The sequence below is a fragment of the Pleurodeles waltl genome, chromosome 10, assembly GCF_031143425.1.
Source record: "Pleurodeles waltl isolate 20211129_DDA chromosome 10, aPleWal1.hap1.20221129, whole genome shotgun sequence".
NCBI lineage: Eukaryota > Metazoa > Chordata > Amphibia > Caudata > Salamandridae > Pleurodeles > Pleurodeles waltl.
Window position 1 is genome coordinate 34,709,479 of NC_090449.1, and position 21,445 is coordinate 34,730,923.

General features: G+C 47.4%; 1 protein-coding gene across 3 annotated transcripts in view; it reads left to right on the plus strand.

The window, feature by feature from the left end:
- The first annotated feature begins 402 nt into the window (after positions 1–402).
- Positions 403–21,445, plus strand: part of LOC138260995 (catechol O-methyltransferase-like) — a 97,341-nt gene continuing 76,298 nt past the window's right edge. Inside the window, exons 1-3 of one of the 3 annotated variants that reach the window (XM_069209582.1) lie at positions 403–860; positions 4,137–4,250; positions 5,834–5,947. The gene's annotated coding sequence lies outside the window, so the exon portion shown is untranslated. Of the gene's footprint in view, positions 861–4,136; positions 4,251–5,833; positions 5,948–18,682; positions 18,802–21,445 lie in introns of those variants that run through there. The other 2 variants (XM_069209581.1, XM_069209580.1) reach the window with 2 other exon arrangements.

The window sequence follows — 21,445 nt, forward strand, 5'->3', positions numbered from 1 at the left end:
TGAGGACGGCTGCGAGATGTCACCGGGTGCCCCGGCCCTGCATGCTTCATTCACCACCCCCTGAACACATGGAACGTGCTCTCTGGGTGTTTTTAAACTATCCTTCCCAATGGTAGTACCCCCTTCATTGTGGGAATGTCACAACACAGAATGGCAGCGCCCACCGCACAAAATTACAGAAGAGGCACAAAGAACAGTAAAAAAAATACATTTTAAAGCCAGTATAAAGCCCGTTCATTAATTTGCTTCTTCATACCACCGGATAACTATCTGTACTTCGTAAAACAATAAATCGCCTCCCACCGTTTTCGGGGACCCCCTCTAAAAACCAGGACCTGAGCTAAATTTCCCGAAATCTGCCGGGGCAGCTGGTGAAAAACCTGGCCTGGCCCCCCTAAATTCAGTAACCACGAAGCAGCTCGGCCTCAGTTTCTATATTTAGGTGCTTAAGGAGGGAGGGCTGGCGAGGGAGATAAACCTCCCTCCTGCCTCTCCTCCCCTGGCTTAGCGCTGCGGCAACCATTCGCCAAGCCCCCCTCGCCCGTCCCGGCTGCGTGGGAGGAGGGATTAGCGGCCTGGAAGGAACACGGATTAGCGCTTGGTGATGGCCCGCGGACTCGAGGCACCGTGAGAGCGCCGGCCCGAGGTCACCGCCGCCTCGAGGACCCGGCCTCGCCTGACCCTGCGCCCGCAGAGAAAGCGCGCCAAAAACAAGCACCTCCCAACCTCTCTTCACCCCAAAACCGTGCGTGAGGCTTTTCAAGAAGGTCCCAGAGGGAGGTGCAGGAGAGGAAGCAGACAGCAGTTCCCCTCCCGCACCCCCCTTTTTCTCCCAGGAAGGCTGTTCCAGGCTGTGACAGGTATGAACCGATGGGGAGCTGGGAGTGATATAGTATTATTAATTGACCGGTAAGCGGCCATTATCATGAGATAATTACCCTCCACTGAAGTTATGTATCTGAAGGAGAAGGTGTGATGGGTGAGGGCCAATTATGTAAACGATAATGTCCCCCTAGGACGCCCCCTAGTATTGTTAGAGGGTGCTGGCTTGGGGTTATATAAAATATGTGCCTACAAATGTCAGTCTCCAGGAAAAATTGAGGCAGTGATCTCTAATTGCATACTGTGAGGCCCACAACATACAGCCATCTTTAAGTCAGGCACTGGGAAAGAATGTCTAAAAGAGACCCTCTGGGCCAGGCTGGTGCCTTTGCTGATATAGCGAACATCTAGCTCAGTACCTTGGTCTGAGAGCTTCTGAGTGAGTTGGGGGGCTCCATGTACTGTGTAGGCGGTCCCCTCAAGTTTCATTATGCCACTGCCTTAGAATGGCTACCTCTGACGCTAATGATAGAAAGCTGTAATGACAGGGGCCGCTGCTGCCTGGAAGGGCTGGTGGGGCAGTGCCCGGAGCGGGTGGAGAGGGGGTCAATAATAAGAAAAAAACACACTTACCTGCTGCCTCGCCTCCGCCGCCTCGATGCTTGCCTTGCTCCTCTCCCGATCCAATCCAGACGCTTCTCTCATGCTGTTACACTGGATGAGAGAAGCGCCGGGATTGGCCTGAGCAGGCAAAAATGATGCTCAGGGAGGGAATGGGAGCCTGTGCTTGGTCTCCACCCAGCTGTGAAACACAGCAGGGTGGAGAGTTGTAAGTGCGCATGTCAGTTTGGCCGGCCTCAGACAGCTGGCCAAACTAACATGCGCACTTAGAGTGCAACACTGCTCCTCCAACCTTATGACACAGAGGATGCTGGCTCCACCAAACAGACTCAGCAGAAAAATAAAATGATAATAATTAGTTATCATTTTATTTTTCTGCTGCTTTTTAGCAGTGGGGTGATGCTCTTCCGCCATAGTGGAGGGACTGCTCCTGTGTAATGAAACTCGATGCTGACAGTTTCACTATATCATGCTCACCTCGTTCACCCGCATGAGGGAGCTCCCACACGTCACCTCGTTAATTGCACTGCGTCAAGGTGTTTGTTCACGCTGCCACCCATCTTGCTTGAAAGCACGCAGGTTTTGCACTCTAAACCTTTTTAGAGCACCTAAAGACACTTGATTTTTTTTTTTTTTGTAGGGTTGCCTCCGATGTTTATGATATGAATGTTTTAATGAAATTTTATGTTGAACATTATATTTTACTCAATTTAAAAGCATATCTCCTGTTACTCAATGTAGTAATTTAGAACAGTTGCTTTTGTCTGTGTCTGCACATAATGGACATGAGAATCTTTAATGATTGTTTATGCTGGGTTTTATTAAAGCATTTTGTATGCACATATATGCTCTCGTAATCATATAATGCAAGCTTGGAATTTGTATGAAAGTACTGCAGTATTTTGCCACACATATTACGCTCCAAGTCATATCCAGGTGCAGACCGAGTCAGTCTATTCATAGTTCTCAGTTTGTAAGAGTTTCCTTGTTGGATGACTTGTTTCTGAGTTTCACAGTAGAAAACCTCCCCTTGCATTTAGTGGTGAAGCCACAACTAACCCTGGCCTTTGTCCTTGGTGACTGTGTCAGCAGAGAGGCCAGGCATTGAATGGGCACGGAATGAACACCGAATGTGTAGTTCCCCTTCAGTAACATGTTGGAGTTAACTTGTTTTCACTGCTACTTCCCATATTTACCTGCCCCATGTAAGGGAAAGGTTCGTTGTTGCAGTGTTCTACTTGTGTGTGGTTGGAAGTGTGAGGGGCTGCTGTCGGTGGTGTGTGCCTTCAGTGTGCAGTAGAACTCCTGTGTGTATGAAATAAGCTTTCACTGTTGCTCTCCTGTACTTAGTATGAGTGAAGCTTGTCCACTGCTGCCTGTCCTGGGAGAGAAAGGTTCATTGTTGCCGTGTTCTACCTGTGTGTGTGTTGGAAGCTTGGAGGCTGCAGTTGGTGGTGTGTGCCTTCAGTGTGTGGTAGAACTCCTGTGTGTATGAAGGAAGCTTGCACTGCTGCTGTCCCTGTACTTAGTATGAGTGAAGCTTGCCCACTGCTGCTTCTCCTGTGAGGGGAAGGGTTCATTGTTACAGTGTTCTACCTGTGTGTGTGTGTGTGTGTGTTGGAAGCTTGGGAGCTGCTGTTGGTGGTGTGTGCCTTCAGTTTGCAGTTGAATTTCTGTGTGTATGAAAGAAGCTTGCACTGCTGCTCTCTCTGTTCCTAGTATGAGTGAAGCTTGTCCACTGCTGCCTGCCCTGTGAGGGGAAAGGTTAATTGTTACTGTGTTCTAACTGTGTGTGTGTGTTGGAAGTTTGGGAGCTGCTGTCGGTGGTGTGTGCCTTCAGTGTGCGGTAGAACTCCTGTGTGTGTGAAGGAAGCTTGCACTGCTGCTCTGCTGTACTTAGTATGAGTGAAGCTTGTCCACTGCGGCCTGTCCTGGGAGGGGAAGGGTTCGTTGTTGCAGTGTTCTACCTGTGTGTGTGTGTTGGAAGCTTAGGGGCTGCAGTTGGTGGTGTGTGCCTTCAGTGTGCGGTAGAACTCCTGAAGGAAGCTTGCACTGCTGCTCTCCCTGTTCTTAGTATGAGTGACGCTTGTTCACTACTGCCTGTCCTGGGAGGGGAAGGGTTCATTGTTACAGTGTTCTACCTGTGTGTGTTGGAAGCTTGGAGGCTGCAGTTGGCGGTGTGTGCCTTCAGTGTGCGGTAGAACTCCTGTGTGTGTGAAGGAAGCTTGCACTGCTGCTCTCCCTTTACTTAGTATGAGTGAAGCGTGTCCTCTGCTGCCTGTCCTGTGAGGGGAAAGGTTCATTGTTGCTGTGGTGCACTTGTTTATGTGCGTTTGTTGGAAGCTTGGAGGCTGCAGTTGGTGGTGTGTGCCTTCAGTTTGCGGTATAATTCCTGTGTGTATGAAGGAAGCTTGCACTGCTGCTTTCCCTGTTCTTAGTATGAGTGAAGCGTGTCCTCTGCTGCCTGTCCTGTGAGGGGAAAGGTTAGTTGTTGCTGTGTGTAATGGGTTCTTTATCCCTGAAGCAATAAAAGGGATATTGGAATAAGATAACAGGCGCGGAAGGTAGGGTTTAGTTAGTTTATTCGTGTTTTGGTTTTAAGGATGGCTTTTTATCCCTTGTTTTGTTCACACGGATAACGCACTTGCAATCCAGAAATAATTAACAAAAAGTTCCCCTTTTTTCTCTTTCAGGGTTTTGGTGGTAGTTCGTGAGTAACGCGGTCCAGCCTTGGGAAGGTCTCCGGTCTTCCTCTTCGTCAGGGGGCCAGGCTCTCCAAAGAAATAGAAAGGAGGATAACAAAACAGGTAAGTGGGATATATATATATAAGGTAAGTATATAGGGTTAGTAGGGCGGTGGGGGGGGGGGTAGGTATAAGTGAAAGGAAGTGAGGGTTTAACTGTCCTTTGGTTTGTGGTTCCCCCCCTAGGGGTGTTCTCAGACCTTCTCCTCCTTGTAGAAATCCTCTGGTGGTTGGTTTTTGTGAGGTTAGGTTTTATTTTAGGGGTCTTTGTTATATGGCCTCCCCTTCCCGGCAGGACCTCCCTTCCTTTCCCTTGGCTCCCCTTTTTCCTAACAACCACCCTCTAGCAAACCCCCAGCTGCGGTACGAACGTACCTGAGGTGGCCACGCCCCTCCTGGGACGTGGCCGGCACTTTGGCAGCCTCCCGGCTTCTCTCCGACGGGGGCGGGAGAGCCCCGGGGCTCTCCTCTCTCTCTCGGGGTCTCGGTTCCTTCGGCGGGTTCCTTCTTCTCTGTCGTCGGCGTCCCGGTCTCCTTCTCCTCCGGCCGCGCACGTCGAGATCCCACTTCCGTCTCCTCTCTCTCTTCGTCCTCTTTTGGTCCGTCTTTTCTTTCGGTTGTCGTCCAGACGCCGAAGGCGTCTGACGTCACAGGCTCGCGTCCGTCCAGCACAATGTCCTGGAAACCGGCGTCCGGAGACGTCCGGTTACACTGTGGTGTACCTGTTTGTGTGCGTGTGTTGGAAGCTTGGAGGGTGCTGTTGGTGTGTGCCTTCAGTGTGCGGAAGAATTCCTGTGTGTACGAAGGAAGCTTGCACTGCTGCTCTCCTGTACTTAGTATGAGTGAAGCGTGTCCTCTGCTGCCTGTCCTGTGAGGGGAAAGGTTCGTTGTTGCTGTGGTGCACTTGTTTGTGTGTGTGTGTGTTGGAAGCTTGGAGGCTGCAGTTGGTGGTGTGTGCCTTCAGTGTGCGGTAGAATTCCTGTGTGTATGAAGGAAGCTTGCACTGCTGCTCTCCCTGTTCTTAGTATGAGTGAAGCGTGTCCTCTGCTGCCTGTCCTGTGAGGAGAAAGGTTCGTTGTTGCAGTGTTGTACCTGTTTGTGTGTGTGTTGGAAGTTTGGGAGGTGCTGTTGGTGGTGTGTGCCTTCAGTGTGCGGTAGAACTCCTGTGTGTGTGAAGGAGGCTTGCACTGCTGCTCTCCCTGTACTTAGTATGAGTGAAGCTTGTCCACTGCTGCCTGTCCTGTGAGGGAAAGGTTCATTGTTACAGTGTTCTACCTGTGTGTGTGTGTGTTGGAAGCTTAGAGGCTGCAGTTGGTGGTGTGTGCCTTCAGTGTGCAGTAGAACTCCTGTGTGTACGAAGGAAGCTTGCACTGCTGCTCTCCTGTACTTAGTATGAGTGAAGCGTGTCCTCTGCTGCCTGTCCTGTGAGGGGAAAGGTTAGTTGTTGCTGTGTGTAATGGGTTCTTTATCCCTGAAGCAATAAAAGGGATATTGGAATAAGATAACAGGCGCGGAAGGTAGGGTTTAGTTAGTTTATTCGTGTTTTGGTTTTAAGGATGGCTTTTTATCCCTTGTTTTGTTCACACGGATAACGCACTTGCAATCCAGAAATAATTAACAAAAAGTTCCCCTTTTTTCTCTTTCAGGGTTTTGGTGGTAGTTCGTGAGTAACGCGGTCCAGCCTTGGGAAGGTCTCCGGTCTTCCTCTTCGTCAGGGGGCCAGGCTCTCCAAAGAAATAGAAAGGAGGATAACAAAACAGGTAAGTGGGATATATATATATAAGGTAAGTATATAGGGTTAGTAGGGCGGTGGGGTGGGGGGTAGGTATAAGTGAAAGGAAGTGAGGGTTTAACTGTCCTTTGGTTTGTGGTTCCCCCCCTAGGGGTGTTCTCAGACCTTCTCCTCCTTGTAGAAATCCTCTGGTGGTTGGTTTTTGTGAGGTTAGGTTTTATTTTAGGGGTCTTTGTTATATGGCCTCCCCTTCCTGGCAGGACCTCCCTTCCTTTCCCTTGGCTCCCCTTTTTCCTAACAACCACCCTCTAGCAAACCCCCAGCTGCGGTACGAACGTACCTGAGGTGGCCACGCCCCTCCTGGGACGTGGCCGGCACTTTGGCAGCCTCCCGGCTTCTCTCCGACGGGGGCGGGAGAGCCCCGGGGCTCTCCTCTCTCTCTCGGGGTCTCGGTTCCTTCGGCGGGTTCCTTCTTCTCTGTCGTCGGCGTCCCGGTCTCCTTCTCCTCCGGCCGCGCACGTCGAGATCCCACTTCCGTCTCCTCTCTCTCTTCGTCCTCTTTTGGTCCGTCTTTTCTTTCGGTTGTCGTCCAGACGCCAAAGGCGTCTGACGTCACAGGCTCGCGTCCGTCCCGCACAATGTCCTGGAAACCGGCGTCCGGAGACGTCCGGTTACACTGTGGTGTACCTGTATGTGTGCGTGTGTTGGAAGCTTGGAGGGTGCTGTTGGTGTGTGCCTTCAGTGTGCGGAAGAATTCCTGTGTGTACGAAGGAAGCTTGCACTGCTGCTCTCCTGTACTTAGTATGAGTGAAGCGTGTCCTCTGCTGCCTGTCCTGTGAGGGGAAAGGTTCGTTGTTGCTGTGGTGCACTTGTTTGTGTGTGTGTGTGTTGGAAGCTTGGAGGCTGCAGTTGGTGGTGTGTGCCTTCAGTGTGCGGTAGAATTCCTGTGTGTATGAAGGAAGCTTGCACTGCTGCTCTCCCTGTTCTTAGTATGAGTGAAGCGTGTCCTCTGCTGCCTGTCCTGTGAGGAGAAAGGTTCGTTGTTGCAGTGTTGTACCTGTTTGTGTGTGTGTTGGAAGTTTGGGAGGTGCTGTTGGTGGTGTGTGCCTTCAGTGTGCGGTAGAACTCCTGTGTGTGTGAAGGAGGCTTGCACTGCTGCTCTCCCTGTACTTAGTATGAGTGAAGCTTGTCCACTGCTGCCTGTCCTGTGAGGGAAAGGTTCATTGTTACAGTGTTCTACCTGTGTGTGTGTGTTGGAAGCTTAGAGGCTGCAGTTGGTGGTGTGTGCCTTCAGTGTGCAGTAGAACTCCTGTGTGTACGAAGGAAGCTTGCACTGCTGCTCTCCTGTACTTAGTATGAGTGATTCTTGTCCACTGCTGCCTGTCCTGTGAGGGGAAAGGTTTGTTGTTGCTGTGGTGTACCTGTTTGTGTGTGTGTTGGAAGCTTAGAGGCTGCAGTTGGTGGTGTGTGCCTTCAGTGTGCGGTAGAACTCCTGTGTGTACGAAGGAAGCTTGAACTGCTGCTCTCCTGTACTTAGTATGAGTGATTCTTGTCCACTGCTGCCTGTCCTGTGAGGGGAAAGGTTTGTTGTTGCTGTGGTGTACCTGTTTGTGTGTGTGTTGGAAGCTTAGGGGCTGCAGTTGTTGGTGTGCGCCTTCAGTGTGCGGTAGAACTCCTGTGTGTATGAAGGAAGCTTGCACTGCTGCTCTCCCAGTTCCTGGTATGAGTGAAGCTTGCCCACTGCTTCCAGTTTGCGGCCTGTTCTCCGCCTGTGGCGTGTGAGGGAACGTCCCTCGCGGCGTGCTTGGCCTGGTGTCATTTGTGCCTGGTGTGTGTGTGCACAGAGGGTTGTGTTTGAACCTGAGTGTGGTGAGTTCACTCCAGGGAACAGTACGATATCAGATTAGCTGTCTGCATGTCATGAAGTTAATGAGTGGTGTTGGATATACCTGGTGTTGGAGCGCCTCTCTCTGGCCGGCAGTGGTACTGTGTTGGCTGTGAGGCCGCATCCACCAGTCTGATGGTTCCGTTCACTTCGGTGCTGTCAGTGAGTCTCACGTTCATCTGTGCGACTTTTGGTGCTGTGTTTGTGGAGTGTTTAGGGCTTTGGCTTCATGTTGTTTGTAGTGTCGTCTATGTTGTACTTGAGGCGCTCTAGAGTGTGTTTAAAGCTGTAAGAAGCGCCTCTTTGCTTTCTGTGCGCATTGTCGCAGTGTTGATTGCCAGAGATTGTGTCGTTAGTGCATCTAGTGACGTTTGGTGGCAGTGTGTTGTAACTTCCGTGTATTAAGTTCTGGTTGTAAGGTGACCACTTCGTATGGAGGCAAATTCTGGGCTGGACTGTAAAAAATTCAGGACAAAGGGTGAAAATTCAGGACAAAAGTCAAATTTACCGACACATACAAGGACATGCCACACGAGACTACTTCATCAGTGCGTGTATTTACTATTTTCTACATAGCGCTATTTATTCACTATGGTCTTTCTGTGATTGCCTCTAGGGATGCTACATCCAAGCAGCACATTATGTCCTTGTTCAGTAGGAAATGAATGCCCTTGAGCACGGCGTTAAGGGCATCTGCCCTATCCAAATTTACCCAAGCTTTCTTGAAAGAGCAACATTTTGGTTATGTTTCCAAACATTTTAAAGCCTATGGCATACAGTTTGGGAAACATTACTATCTGGGAGGTTGACCTGGCCAAACCTCTGCACGATGCGGACCGTTTTAAGTATATTCACTTTCATATTCTGAACTGAGCCTACACTACCACTGTCCGGATTACCAAAATATACCAGGGAGCCACAGATGCATTTGTCCTTGCTGTATGCAGTTAGATGTCAATTTGCTTCATATGCTTAGGTCTTGCCCCACACTCTTTTATACTGCCGGAGAGTTGCTGAGGTGCTGTCATCCATGATGGGCTGTGTACTAACGAATTCCCCAGAATTGGTCCTATACAGCGTATTCCCCGCACCAGGAGCTAAAAGAAACCCTCCACCAAAATCCTTGACCACCTTCTAATAAAACACAATATTACACTGCACTGGAAGGATCTATTTCCTTCGACTATCGTAAGTTCGACCAAAGGCTTGCTGTCTTGGTTTTGAACTGAGGGCATCCTATTTCACAGGGAGGAATGAGTGGTCTGAGAAAATATTGTATTACACAGAAGTGGGATGTTTTGGTGAAGGGGCTTTAAAGACTGCCCCAAGGATGAAACACTTCCCCTGTAACCCACCCGACACACACACTCTTGGTTTCGATGCAATAGTTGTTCTTGCCAAATTTAGGTAACTATACAAGACAGTGGTCTAAGGCCACCTATCTCTGATGCACTGCTGAATTTCCCCACTAGATAACATTCTTTTAAGCACCAAAGGGTTCATTGCTCTGCTTCCCTAGACTGATAGTTAAGGCAGCGGTGACTGGGCAGAAGGATTGGGATGAACAGTTTATTTTGGGTCAGTTTGTTACACAGAAATGTTTAAAAATTGTATGCTAACTTTCCATAAATGTATATAGCCCAGCACTGTTCTTCTGAAAATGTACAATGGAATCTTTTGCTAAGTACCTGACTCCCATCATGCGATGTGACCTCTTTTTGGCATACGGCAATAACATCTTAAAAAAATATGTATAGTAGTGTTTCAATTTAGTATGTTAGATCAGAACAGTGCATTAATATTTGTTTGAAGTGACCGTATCTATACTTGAACTTTTAAAAATATTCCTTAACCCGCCCTGTTGACAACACCAGGAGTGAACAAAGTGTTCCTGGCTAATTATTGTTATGGATGGTGGAACATTACAGGCTAATGAAACATACAAGAGAGATTTTGTACACAGTCCATCTTAATCTGAATTACTTGAAAGTGCTTTCAAATATCATTATCAAGTAAAGATCCTGCAATTTATTTATGCAGGGAAACCGGGACTGTAACACAGGAGTCAAGGTTACACATGGTGCAGTTAAGCCATTAACTAGATTATTTTCTTTTTCTAAATTCCCAATAGAACTAGAAGACAGTGTTTTGGTCCAATTCTGTTAATAGTACACTGTGTTAAATAAATACAGATCACAGGATAATCTGACTCAAGAACTAATAAAAGAATAAGCATTGGCAAAGCCAGTAGGTCCCACCTAGACAAGAGCTATTGGCTTTGGTAATGTTTTTTGCCGTGTTGTGCGCCGTTGTGGCTGCTGTTCAGCGTGACTAAACGCTAGTGCTGTGGAGTGTCAGAGTGGGGTGAGGGAGAAGAGTGTCGTGGAGTGGAGTAGGTGGAGTACAGTGTCGTAGAGCTGAGTAGAGGGGAGTAGACTTCAGTGGTTCAATGGCAGAGAGTGTTGTAGTGTGTGCTGGAATAGGGGCGATTGGGTGGGACTGGATTGAGGTAGTGGGTGGATTGGATTAGAATGAGGTTGATTAGATTGGGTAGAGTAGGGTGGATTGAGTGGTAGGGTGGATTGTTGTGGGGTGAATTGTAGTGGGGTGGTTTGACATGGGGTGAGGTGGATTGAATTGGGGTGGATTTAATTGGTAGATTAGATGGGATTTAGGTGGGTGGTTTGAATTGGAGTGATAAGGAAGGGGTGGGTGGATTGGATTGGGGTGGATTAGATCAGACAGGAGAGAGGTGGATTGGATAGGGGTGGGGTGGATTGGAGTGAGGCAGTTTGTATTGTATTGGAGTGGGGCAGATTGTTTTGGATTGGAGCAGATTGTTCTGGAGTGGGGCAGATTGTTCTGGAGTGGTGCAGATTGTTTTGGATTGGAGAGGGGTAAATTGGGGTGGTATGGGAGGATTGGAGTAGGTGGGCTGGAGTGGATTGGGGTGAGTGGTTTGATTTGGCGTGGGGTGGGGTGGGGTGGGGTGGACTGGTGTGGGGTGAGGTGGAGTGGATTGGAGTGGAGCAGATTGGAGTCAGTTGGATTGGGGATACTGCACAATATGTGTTAAAGCAGCATTTCAGAAATTACACATAACAATGTTGCTTTACAATACTTAGAACAAGATAATTGCCATCTTTTGAGAACGGCACGCACGAGGAACAATAAAAGAAAACATGAGTGCAAAGTGAGAAAAGATCACTAGCCAAAATAAAATAAAGTTAGTTCTAAAGAATAAAACCTTGTAATTTTACTTATGCAGCTGGGCGACCTTGCACCACTGCATAAGGGTAACTCCTGCAGGTTGAGCGCTAGCGCAGGTAGAGTACAGCAATGCGCCACATTTTGATATGATGTATTCCTGCCCTCTCCCTTCACGCAGCGCAGCAAGTTGTTTTGCTGCATTGTGTAAAAAAATAAATAAATAAAAAAGTTACATGTGGGCCTACATAACTATTCAAAGCGGCAGTCAAACTGCGTTTAAAAGGGATGAATACTGCAATGGGGACGGGCTCAGTGAACGCGGAGGGGGAATCAAAGGCGTTGATAAAAATAACAAAATATTCTGTAACTATTTTGTTGTTGTTCCACCACCAAGTAACTACATATAAAATAACACACGCCCCAAATGACAAATAAATGAAAATTAGACTATACAGTGGGAATGCATTATTTTATGTCATGAAAACTCTATTGGTTGATGCAATCACTACAGATACCTATGTGTGCAACCCGAGGCCCATGGAATGTAATCCTGTTTGTGTAGTAGAGAGATGTGACATGTATTTTTAGAGCTCAGATGTCCCTCACTGCACTCTGAATGTGTAATTCATAATTTTAAACTTGCGTTACATGGGGTATAATATAGTCTGCCACACAATGGTCATATACATTTAAATTTAGACAAGCAGAGCTTCTAAGGTATATATTTCAGTAATATACAGACTATAGGTAATGCAAACCTTTTTAAAACTGTCCATTGCAAGCATGCACTCCACAGCTCAGCTTGCAGCACCCTTTCAGTACTTCTCAAAAAGGAAAATATCTTTGTCACAGAAAGCTTAAGGTGATCCATCAGTTAAGGCCTGTGGTAGCTCCAGAGCATCTTTTACCATTGCACACATTTGCATTACTTTTTGGGAAGCAGACACCCGGCGAAGAAAGCTTGTTTGTTGTTAATGTGTCTGCCCCTCCCTCGGGAATGCAGTAAAGGAGTCTTCCTCCCTTCAACTTCAGCCGGGAATGTGTCCTTTTGCTGAAAGGCAAACGCTGTCCGTTAAACCTTTTACTACAGACCACGGACATGAGGGTGAAATTAAAGGCAGTCCCTGAAAATTACGGACGGGTGGTCACCCTGTCTGGTGTTTAGTACTGCTCGCCAGCGATACATCACCACCTGCATGCCTTGTTGCAGCAAAGTTGGTTGTGTCAAAATATGATGATGAGTGCCATGAGATTTGCAGCTGTAATGGCATTCGGTTTGTATTTTTGCAGGGGCGTAACTTGGCCAGTAAGATTGGGGGGGGGTGAGTTTCATATTTCCCAACAATCTCGCCAGTTAAAATAAATTGTATGATAAGCAGGGGAGAGATGGTGGGCTTGGGGACAGTAGAAAGGGAGAGCAGTGCGGATTGTTAGCAGTACTAAAAAATCAATATTTTTTGTAAAAATAACAATTTTTTAAGACCTTTAAAATAGAGATGCAAGTGTGTGTCGTTTTGTCCGTGTGTGTATGTAAAAATCCCAAGTGAAATCCGACAAACACCTCACAATACCCAACTATTTACTGGATATTGCATTTATTGGGGGATGTAACACCCCGAAGCGATGCCCTTGCGTTTTTGTGTGCCTTTCTGAACCAGCACATTGCCATCTGCATGCGTTGGTTTGAGGGAAGCGTGTAGTGTTGCTACTCTGTGACCCTGTATTAAGTATTCAGGTAGCTTGACGGGGTGCTGCCTTTAGTGTACCTGTTCTTTGTACGACGAAGATTCAGTGTGTGAGGGAAGCTTTAAGTGCTGCTGCATATGATGGACCTGGTCTTCTGTGAGAGCGAGAAGCTTACACTGCTGCTACCTGGGATGGACCAGTTCTGCGTGTGAGGGATGATTACGCTGCTACAGCTGCCTACCACGTACATTTATAACAATCAAATCAGGGTCAACATATTCCAGGGGCATTTTAAAGGAGATAGATTTCTGTCCCAGAAAGCACCTGTCCCATACGTGCTTTATTTGAAAACGAACCCCTGGTCTCGTCTCTAGAGGGATCCATGCCCCACCCTTTTAAACTTTCAATGTGAAAACCTAGTGGCAAGCAAATGTACATTTCTGCGGCTTTGTAACAAGTACTGTAGTTAATCATAAGACTTAATATTATTTATTTTAGTTTTTGCAGTTGGCATCAAGTGCCAATCAGCATTAAAATTGTAATACTAGATGTTTGTGCTTTCAAGCACCTTTCATTTTGGTTACACTACGTTTTGAAGTTGCACAGGTATATTACAACATAAACATATGAATGTGACCATCATGCATGGCACCAACACACTTCACACTGGCCACACTACTAACCCTCATTGCTTCAACCTAGGACAACATACTGTGTAACATGCTACAGATCCACTAACAGCACTCTGTGCTGTGTCAGGAGTAAAAAGCATAGCTCTATCGGATTACATTCACATGCGTAAAAACAATTCTTAGTTTTTAGCCTTTTATATTGGTGTGATGGGTGAGATTAAGGATTTTAGGCTTGATGTCTAATAAGTCATCTGTGCATTGCATATTCTGTTAATGAACACTTCCCCCATTACTGTACATTTTATTCTGCATATCTGAAGGAGGTTGGCCTGGTTTGTAGTGAGAACCTTAGGTACTTACACCTGGCCCAGTTTTCCCTTATTAGTGAAATGTAGTAGTGTGCTAGCAGCTTAGGCTGATAGAGGTAGCTGTAGCAGAGCAGCATAGGCTGAACTAGGAGACATGCAAAGCTCTTGCAATACCACTATAGTTACACAGTATTTATACACAATAAAAGACAATACTTAGTTATATCAAATATAAAGGTACTTTATTTTAGTGACACAAGGCCAAAAATACCTTAGATGCAATACCTCCTTCTGGAGGTAAGTATTATACACAATATATACACTAGAGACCAAAATCAGGTAAGTAAGCAGTCATAGAATAATGCAAAAAGTAGAAAATTCAATAGATTGCAATGAGCCTAGGGGCAACACAAACCATATACTAAAATAGTGGAATGCGGATAACGAATTCCCCCCTAGGCAATTGTAGTGTATAGAGGGGCGCTGGGACCAAAGGTAAGTAAAGTACCCCCACCCCAGAGCCCAGGAAAGCAGGAGTAAAGTACAGCAAGTTTCCTCAGGACACACTAAACGTCGTGATAAGAAACTTTACAAGACTGCAAGCAACAAATGATGGATTCCTGGAACTGAAGACCACTGGGGATAGAGGCGACCAAGTCCAGAAGTCAAAGAAGAGTCCAGGAAGGACAGAAGCACCTGTCAACCTATAAGAAGGTGCAAAAGTGGATTCTCCGGTTAGAAGAAAAGTACAGAAGAGCACCAAAGTAGATGGCTGCAGGTTCCTGCATGGTGCAGGTCTTGTCCCATGGCGAGTTTTAGATGCAGGCTGTTTGCGTCGCTGGATTCTGCCAACAAGCCTTGGTCCAAGCAAGTATGCGGTTTGCATCAAAAAGGAGCTTCCTGGACCCAAGAGAGACCTTGGGGTCTCAACTCGGACTGAGGAGACAGAGGGGGCCCTCAGCACTTCAGAGAGCCCACAGAAGACCAGGCAGCGCCCACGGGAGTCCCAGAACACGGGGACAAAGAAGATGCAAACTGCAGTTGTCGCAGCACTACACTGGAAGGTCCCACGCCGACGGAGAACAACTCAGGGAGCTGTGCGTCACAGGATGGAGTCCTGGGGACCTGGGCTACTCTGTGCACAAAGGATTCTTGGAAGAAGTGCACAGAAACCCAGGGAGCTGCAGAAGACGCAGTGCACAGGGGTACTGTCGCAGCATGGGGAGGCAAGCTCTTACCTCCACCAAATTTGGACAGTCTGGGTCACTTCAGTCCCCCACCTGTGTTCGAGGGAGCATGCTCGTAGTCAGGAGAGGAGTCCCAGAGTACCGGTCGTCATTGCAGAAGGGTGCCTGCAGGAGCAGGGAAGTGACTCTGTCACTCCACAGGAGATTCCTTCGGTTCTTCTGGTGCAGGATGAAGACAGGCAATCCTCAGAGCGTGCACACCTTGGAAATTGTTGCAAAAGCTGGCTGGAGCTGAAGTTGCAGATCAAAGGAGTCATCCTGGATACTTTGTTGCAGTTACAGCAGTTCCTGGAGCAGTCTGCGGTTGATCCGACGTTCAGAAGCTGAAGCAGAGGATGCAGAAGAGTCCTGGAGGAATCTTGTAAACCGAATCTGAGGAAACACCCAGAGAAGAGACCCTAAATAGGCCTGAAAGGGGGATTGGCTACCTACCCAGGTATGCACCTATCAGTCTCTGACGTCATCTGCTGGCACTGGCCACTCAGAGGTCTCCAGAGGGTCCCCACACCTCGGAGTCCAAAATGACTAACGCCAGGGACACTCTGGAGGGGCTCTGGGCACCACCCATGGGGTGGTGATGGACAGGGGAGTAGTCACTCCCCTTTCCTTTGTCCAGTTTCACGCCAGAGCAGAGACTGGGGGTCCCTGAACCGGTGTAGACTGGATTATTCAAGGAGGGCACCGTTTGTGCCCTTCAAAGCATTTCCAGAGGCTCTGGGAGGCTACCCCTCCCATGCCTGTAACACATATTTCCAATGGGAGAGGGTGTAACACCTCTCTCCTAAAGGAAATGCATTGTTCTGCCTTCCTGGGATAGAGCGGCTCAATGCCCAGGAGGGCAGAAACCTGTCTGTGAGGTGGCAGTAGCTGGGGCTGCAGTAGAAACCTCAGAGAGCTGGTTTGGCAGTACTGGGAGTCCATGGTGGAGCCCCCAGGGTGCATGGAATTGCCCCCCCACTATCAGATGTGGATTGGGGGGACACTTCCATGGTCTTAGACACCTCACATGGCCATATTCGGAGTTACCATTGTGAAGCTACATATATGTATTGACATAAATGTAGTGCACGCTTATTATGGTGTCCCTGCACTCACGAAGTCTGGGCAATTGGCCCTGGACAATGTGGGGGCACCTTTGCTAGTGCAAGGCGCCCTCACACACAGTACCTTTGCACCTAGCACTCAGTAAATGAAAGGTTAGACATATAGGTGACTTATAAGCAAAATCTGCGCCTCAATTTCAACTTTTATTTTTTTAATTTCAGCCACAAAGAAATTGACACAAGGAGAAATTTAACACATTTGCTGGAGAGATGTTTATTGTGTCTAGTCCCAGTTTTGAATCAAAGTAGCATAGAGGGTCTCCTGCAAGGCACTTCATGACAGTTTTGTGTAGCTAGGTAAGTGGGCTACTGCTTTTAACATGGAGATCCTTTTGTTACTCTCAGTTCATAAACTGTAATCCTTCTAATATAGCACAGTGAGCTATGTAGGACAAGTGACTCCTACACCTTGCAACCCTCACTATCCTATGTAACACATCCTGTACATAGATGTACAATTATATTTTTTATTGTCAATGTATAATGTGCACATGTGATGTAAAGCACTCTGAAGCCCTGCTTTGGTATATGAAGCACTATAAAAGAAAATAGTGATATTTAAATTGCTATTTGTGTAAATACAAGAACAGACCAGCATATCTGGCATTCTTACTGTGCATGCATATTTCGTAAATCCAAGGACTGACCAAAGTCAAGCTCATGCCTCTCGTAAGTACCTGTGAAGTAACAACGAGCTGTGCGCCTTTGTTTCCCCTGCACTGTATTTGCCCGTAGGTGTGAGGCTCCTGACAGCTCCGTCGAGAACAAAAGGAGGTCTGATCGCCACTTAACATCACGCCTTTGTTTAGGCCCCAGCTCAAATTTAAAATAAAAAGCCTCCTCATCGCCGCCTGCACGTTGCTGCTCTGAAGGAAAACAGACCGCATGCAGGTGCTGCTGAATGAGTTGCTGTGTTTAAACATTACACCGGGACGAGTTCAGCATATTGAAGTGCGGCCCAACCACCTGGCAGGGTGGACGGCATCCACCTTGTGAAAATGGTGGATGCCGTGTACCCGCGTGTACCCCCGACTTGTGCCCTGGATGTAAGATGTGGAAGGAAACGTTAATACATAGTGCTCCATATGTGGGTTGCTCCGAGTGTTCACCTCCTTAAAACATCGAGAGCCCGAGCCTGCCAATCTAGGACAGCCCTTTTAAACATAGTCTGGAGTATCACAACCTTGGTACAGGGTCTACGCCTGCACAAGGGGACTTGGTGCTGAAAAAGGAAAGGGCTCATTTAAAAATCCTCCAGTGCTATTATGCTTTCAGAAGTATTTATTAAAAGTAAGTGCTTAAATGTGTACCGATAAACATTCCTGCCCCGCCCGGATGACAGGGCTATTAGTGAGCTCACAGGAAAGTCTGTTGCCCTGTGTACCTGGTATGTGGCCTAGATTCTTTTTATAGATGGAGCAACATTATAGGCTATTGAATCATACAAAGGAGGTTCTGTACAGAGCACAGTATTCAAACCTATTCTCATATATGACGAGAAAGGGGGCTTTGTAGAACAAAGTATTCTAGGATCACACAAGTTCGTCAAGTAGGGAAGCTGGGATTGAGCCTGGATTTTCCAGTTTCACACTGTGTAATTCAACCACTAGATGAGTATCTCTTTCTGACCTCATATGTTTATGCTGAGCTTGGGTGACAGACAGAACCCACATTGTATTTTTGGCAGTTTTACATCCAAGGGGCACCCGACAACATATAAAGAGTTTGTTACACCTTTTTGTGGTGGTGTTGTTAGAGGGAGATTTGCTGGGATTCGAACCCGGGTCCTGGTTCCCTTAGAGGCCTGGTTGGCAGCTCTAGCCAAAAGACTCCCCAGTTACTCAGGGACATGAGACGATCCCCCGAAGACCACCAGGGGACCAGATACCCTCCACACCTAGAGTCATTTGCATTACTTAGTTCACAAGTTGAACGTCCTGCCACTTTCATCTTTATAGCTTAGGGTCACCCCCCAGTCCCCACCCCCTCACCATGTCATTGGGCCACCCATGTTCTCTGAGACAAGACCTGGCTGGAGATCGCAGACCCGGCTCCAGGGCCACTGGAAAGGTAACAGGGAAAAGCTGACGTGCCCCGCGATGAGGTGGGGTGGGCGAGGTTACAGGTAAGTACAACGCCAGATTGTTTTTTCAGTCCTGGTTTTTCCTTTTACAAATAATTGTCTCCAGGAGTGTAATTCCAACTAGTTTGCATGAAATTAAAGACTACAACTCCCAGAATGCACTGATTCATTATATGAAAGCCCAGGACTATTGAGGTGTGTCAGTCATATGGAGTTATCTTGTGAGGTTGGCATTGCTACAAATTAATCCCAGGTCCTAGCTCACACCTTCTGCTTTTCAGGTAACAAGTTGCATTCTGGGACTTGTAGTATAACTTTTAGTACTAGAAGCACTTGGTCAGGCATCCCACGTAGCAATCTGGTATTTCTTCAAGCGTGGTTGAAGGGGTTTAACGTGACGGTGGCGTGCACGCCTCTAGTCTAGGTGATATCCATCGGATGCAGTCCAGCGTTTCTACTGATCATGCTACGTGTTTTGTAGCTGTAGTTCCCTACAACTCCCAGAGTGCACCTGGATGTGCTGCCCAAGCTTCGTAACACATAAGGGTACTGGGCCCTGAGTGGGGAGGTGGTTTCAGGGAAGAAGTGGGAGGGAGGGCGGTGCTGGGTGTGACCCCGAGGGAGGGGCACGCGCAGTGTTATGTGACCGCCAGACAGCTGACTCCGGTGCCCGGTGTGTGCCACAGCAGCGGCCGGCAGCAGAGGGGGCAACCGAGGGCTGAACTCAGGTAAACAGGAGTAAACTCAACTCATCCGTCTCCTGGCGCGGGGGCTGTATTGATCGGTGTGTGTTCTGAGCACGAGGTGTTTTATGTATAGTTTGCGTCCAGGGCGTAGTTTCAGGGGGGTCTTTGGGGTGTTACGCCCCATAATACATGTAATTTATGATAAATAGCTGGGGGCTTGTGCTTTCAGTCCAGTATGGCGAGGTGTTTGTCGGATTTCTCCAAATATTTTTACACACACACAAAAACGCACACACACTCCCGTCCTCTGTTTGAAAAGACTTCAAAATGTTGGTTATTTCACAAAATAATGCACTTTTCCTCAGTCGGTGCCTCTAGCGAGCCAGGGCGCTCTGTTTCCACTGAGCCCCTCTCATGCGCCCTGCTTGTCCTATAATGTGTGTTAACATTTTCTGCCAGCCTGATTGTTGGGAAATGTGAAGACCCCCCATGTTTAGTACCGGGGTTGCGAGGGGTTGGGAGGGGGGCAGCCCTTGCTGCTGGGGGTGCCAGTGTGTTATACTCTGCCCACAGCACGCTGCGGGCGAGGGAGTCCTAAGGATGTGCCAAGGCTTGTTCTGGGGCCCTTCGGAAATCCGAGGAGTTGAACTAGGCCAGACCAGGTGCGTTACACCGACTATTCCCAATCCGGGGAGGTGCGTCTTTCAAAGAATCTAAAAACAGCTAAAAAGTTGTCTCTGTGACTAAGGTTAGCAGGTGGCTGGGCACCCAAAAGGACACGGGGCCCCGCCTCTGGATATTTCACAACACTGTATTTTGGGACCTGTAGTTCCGGTTTACTTCAGTCGCTCACTGGAACAAAAACACCAGGAGATCGATGAGTAGCGCAATCAAAGCGCAGGACTTGAGCATTGCGCCCTTGGTAACTTGTGCTCACCAGGTAACTTTAATTTTAATAACATACCTCTATAAATCCCATAACTAACGATTCCCGTATGAGCTATTTTCAGCATCTAGCGAAACACTGCCCTCTGCTGCACGAAGAGGTGAATAACTGATAGCGTAATATATGTGCCACATGCCACCTAAGTCATAGTCAGGGTCACACCAATTATGCAGCAGTTGAGGGCCACATTATGCGACAGGGTTGAATTAATTATGCGGCAAGAAAAGGCCAATTATGCAGCACATTTTGTAATATTGTTCCTTCGTTATTTCAGCATTTTTAAAGTTGGTAACAGAGTCTGGGCATTTTTTCACCTCATTACTACCACTTTAGCACTGAAATAAGGCACAGAAAGATGACAAGTCAACCTTTGCAAAGGGCCCTCCACTGGCCGACAACACGTGTTGCTGCGTTTTTAGTAACTTTTGAGCCATTTGAGCTAGAAACAATATTTTTTGTTTAAATCTGCAGATTATACGGCCAATAAGGGATTATGTGGCACATGTGGTAATTCCATAATTATGCACTAAAACGCCACAGCAGCATAATTGTAGTGGCCCTGGTCATAGCTCTTGCCAAAAACATAGTCACTGATTTGACTCATTTTAAGTGTGGCACTTTCATCCAGTACTGGCTTTTCAGCAAACAACATTTTGCATTCTGGGATGTGTAGTTTCATGTTTTGCTTTTGTATCTAGTCCTAAAAGCACAAGCATGCATAGGATTGTGGGTTTAGCGTGCCATTCATGACAAGGGGTAATTTGTCCACTTTTCACACAACGTGCAACATGGGGGGTATCAATGGGTACAAGTTATTAAAAAAAAAAGTGCTAGACGTAGCCAGTGCTGGCTGTGCCAGTATATGTTATATTTTTAACTTTCAGTCATGCTACTGAAAATATTGAGAAAGCCAATAGGTCGCCTAAGCAAGACCTATTGGCTTTGCCAATGCTTAGGATGGAAAGAGGGCAAGAAACACAGCAAGTGCAAGTGGCAAAGCGGGATGGGAGGGCAAGCACAATAATGCAGAGTTGGAGGGGCAAACAACTACTTTTTATAGCAATTTTTACCTCCAGTGATGAGGTGCCGGTGAATAAAGATCCCACAGTAGCTAAAGCATTTTTTATCTAGCTCCTCTCATGGTGTTGAAGGGGGCAAGCAACAATGGTTAAGAGGGGTAGGAGTCAACACAGTAAAAACAAATAAAAAAACAAATGTGACCTTGTGAAAGGTACTCAGGTACTCATGTAGAGTGCTTCATTCCCCTTGGCCGATTAAGTGCCATATTGAAAAATAATCAACTGCAAAGCAGAGTGGTACAGGAGGGGAGAGGAAACGGTCTTCAAACACATGCACTCTCATTAAGTGCTGCAACTACAAGAAAAAACTAGCCCTGAAAGTGCGAGCAGTGGAAGGATACAGGCCAAGGTAGCAATACTTGCGCTGTACAGCAGGGAAGAGTCGAATATACAACAAGCATTTGCAGTGCAACGGGTCTTGCATTTGGTCGAGTTAGAGATATTAGCATTGTAAACTCCTAACCGGATTTTTCTTGCCATATACATTGAAAAGTAAAACAGTTTCACATAAGTGAGCTGCCATGAGCGTGAAGGAGAAGGAAAAAAGAAAAAAGAAGTTCAATCGCAGTCAAACGTATCGGCAAAAGTGCAATTAGCCATGTAACAGGGTCGAGGTCCAAGGCGGTAACCAAACCTCCCCAAGGAGGGACAAACGTCATTT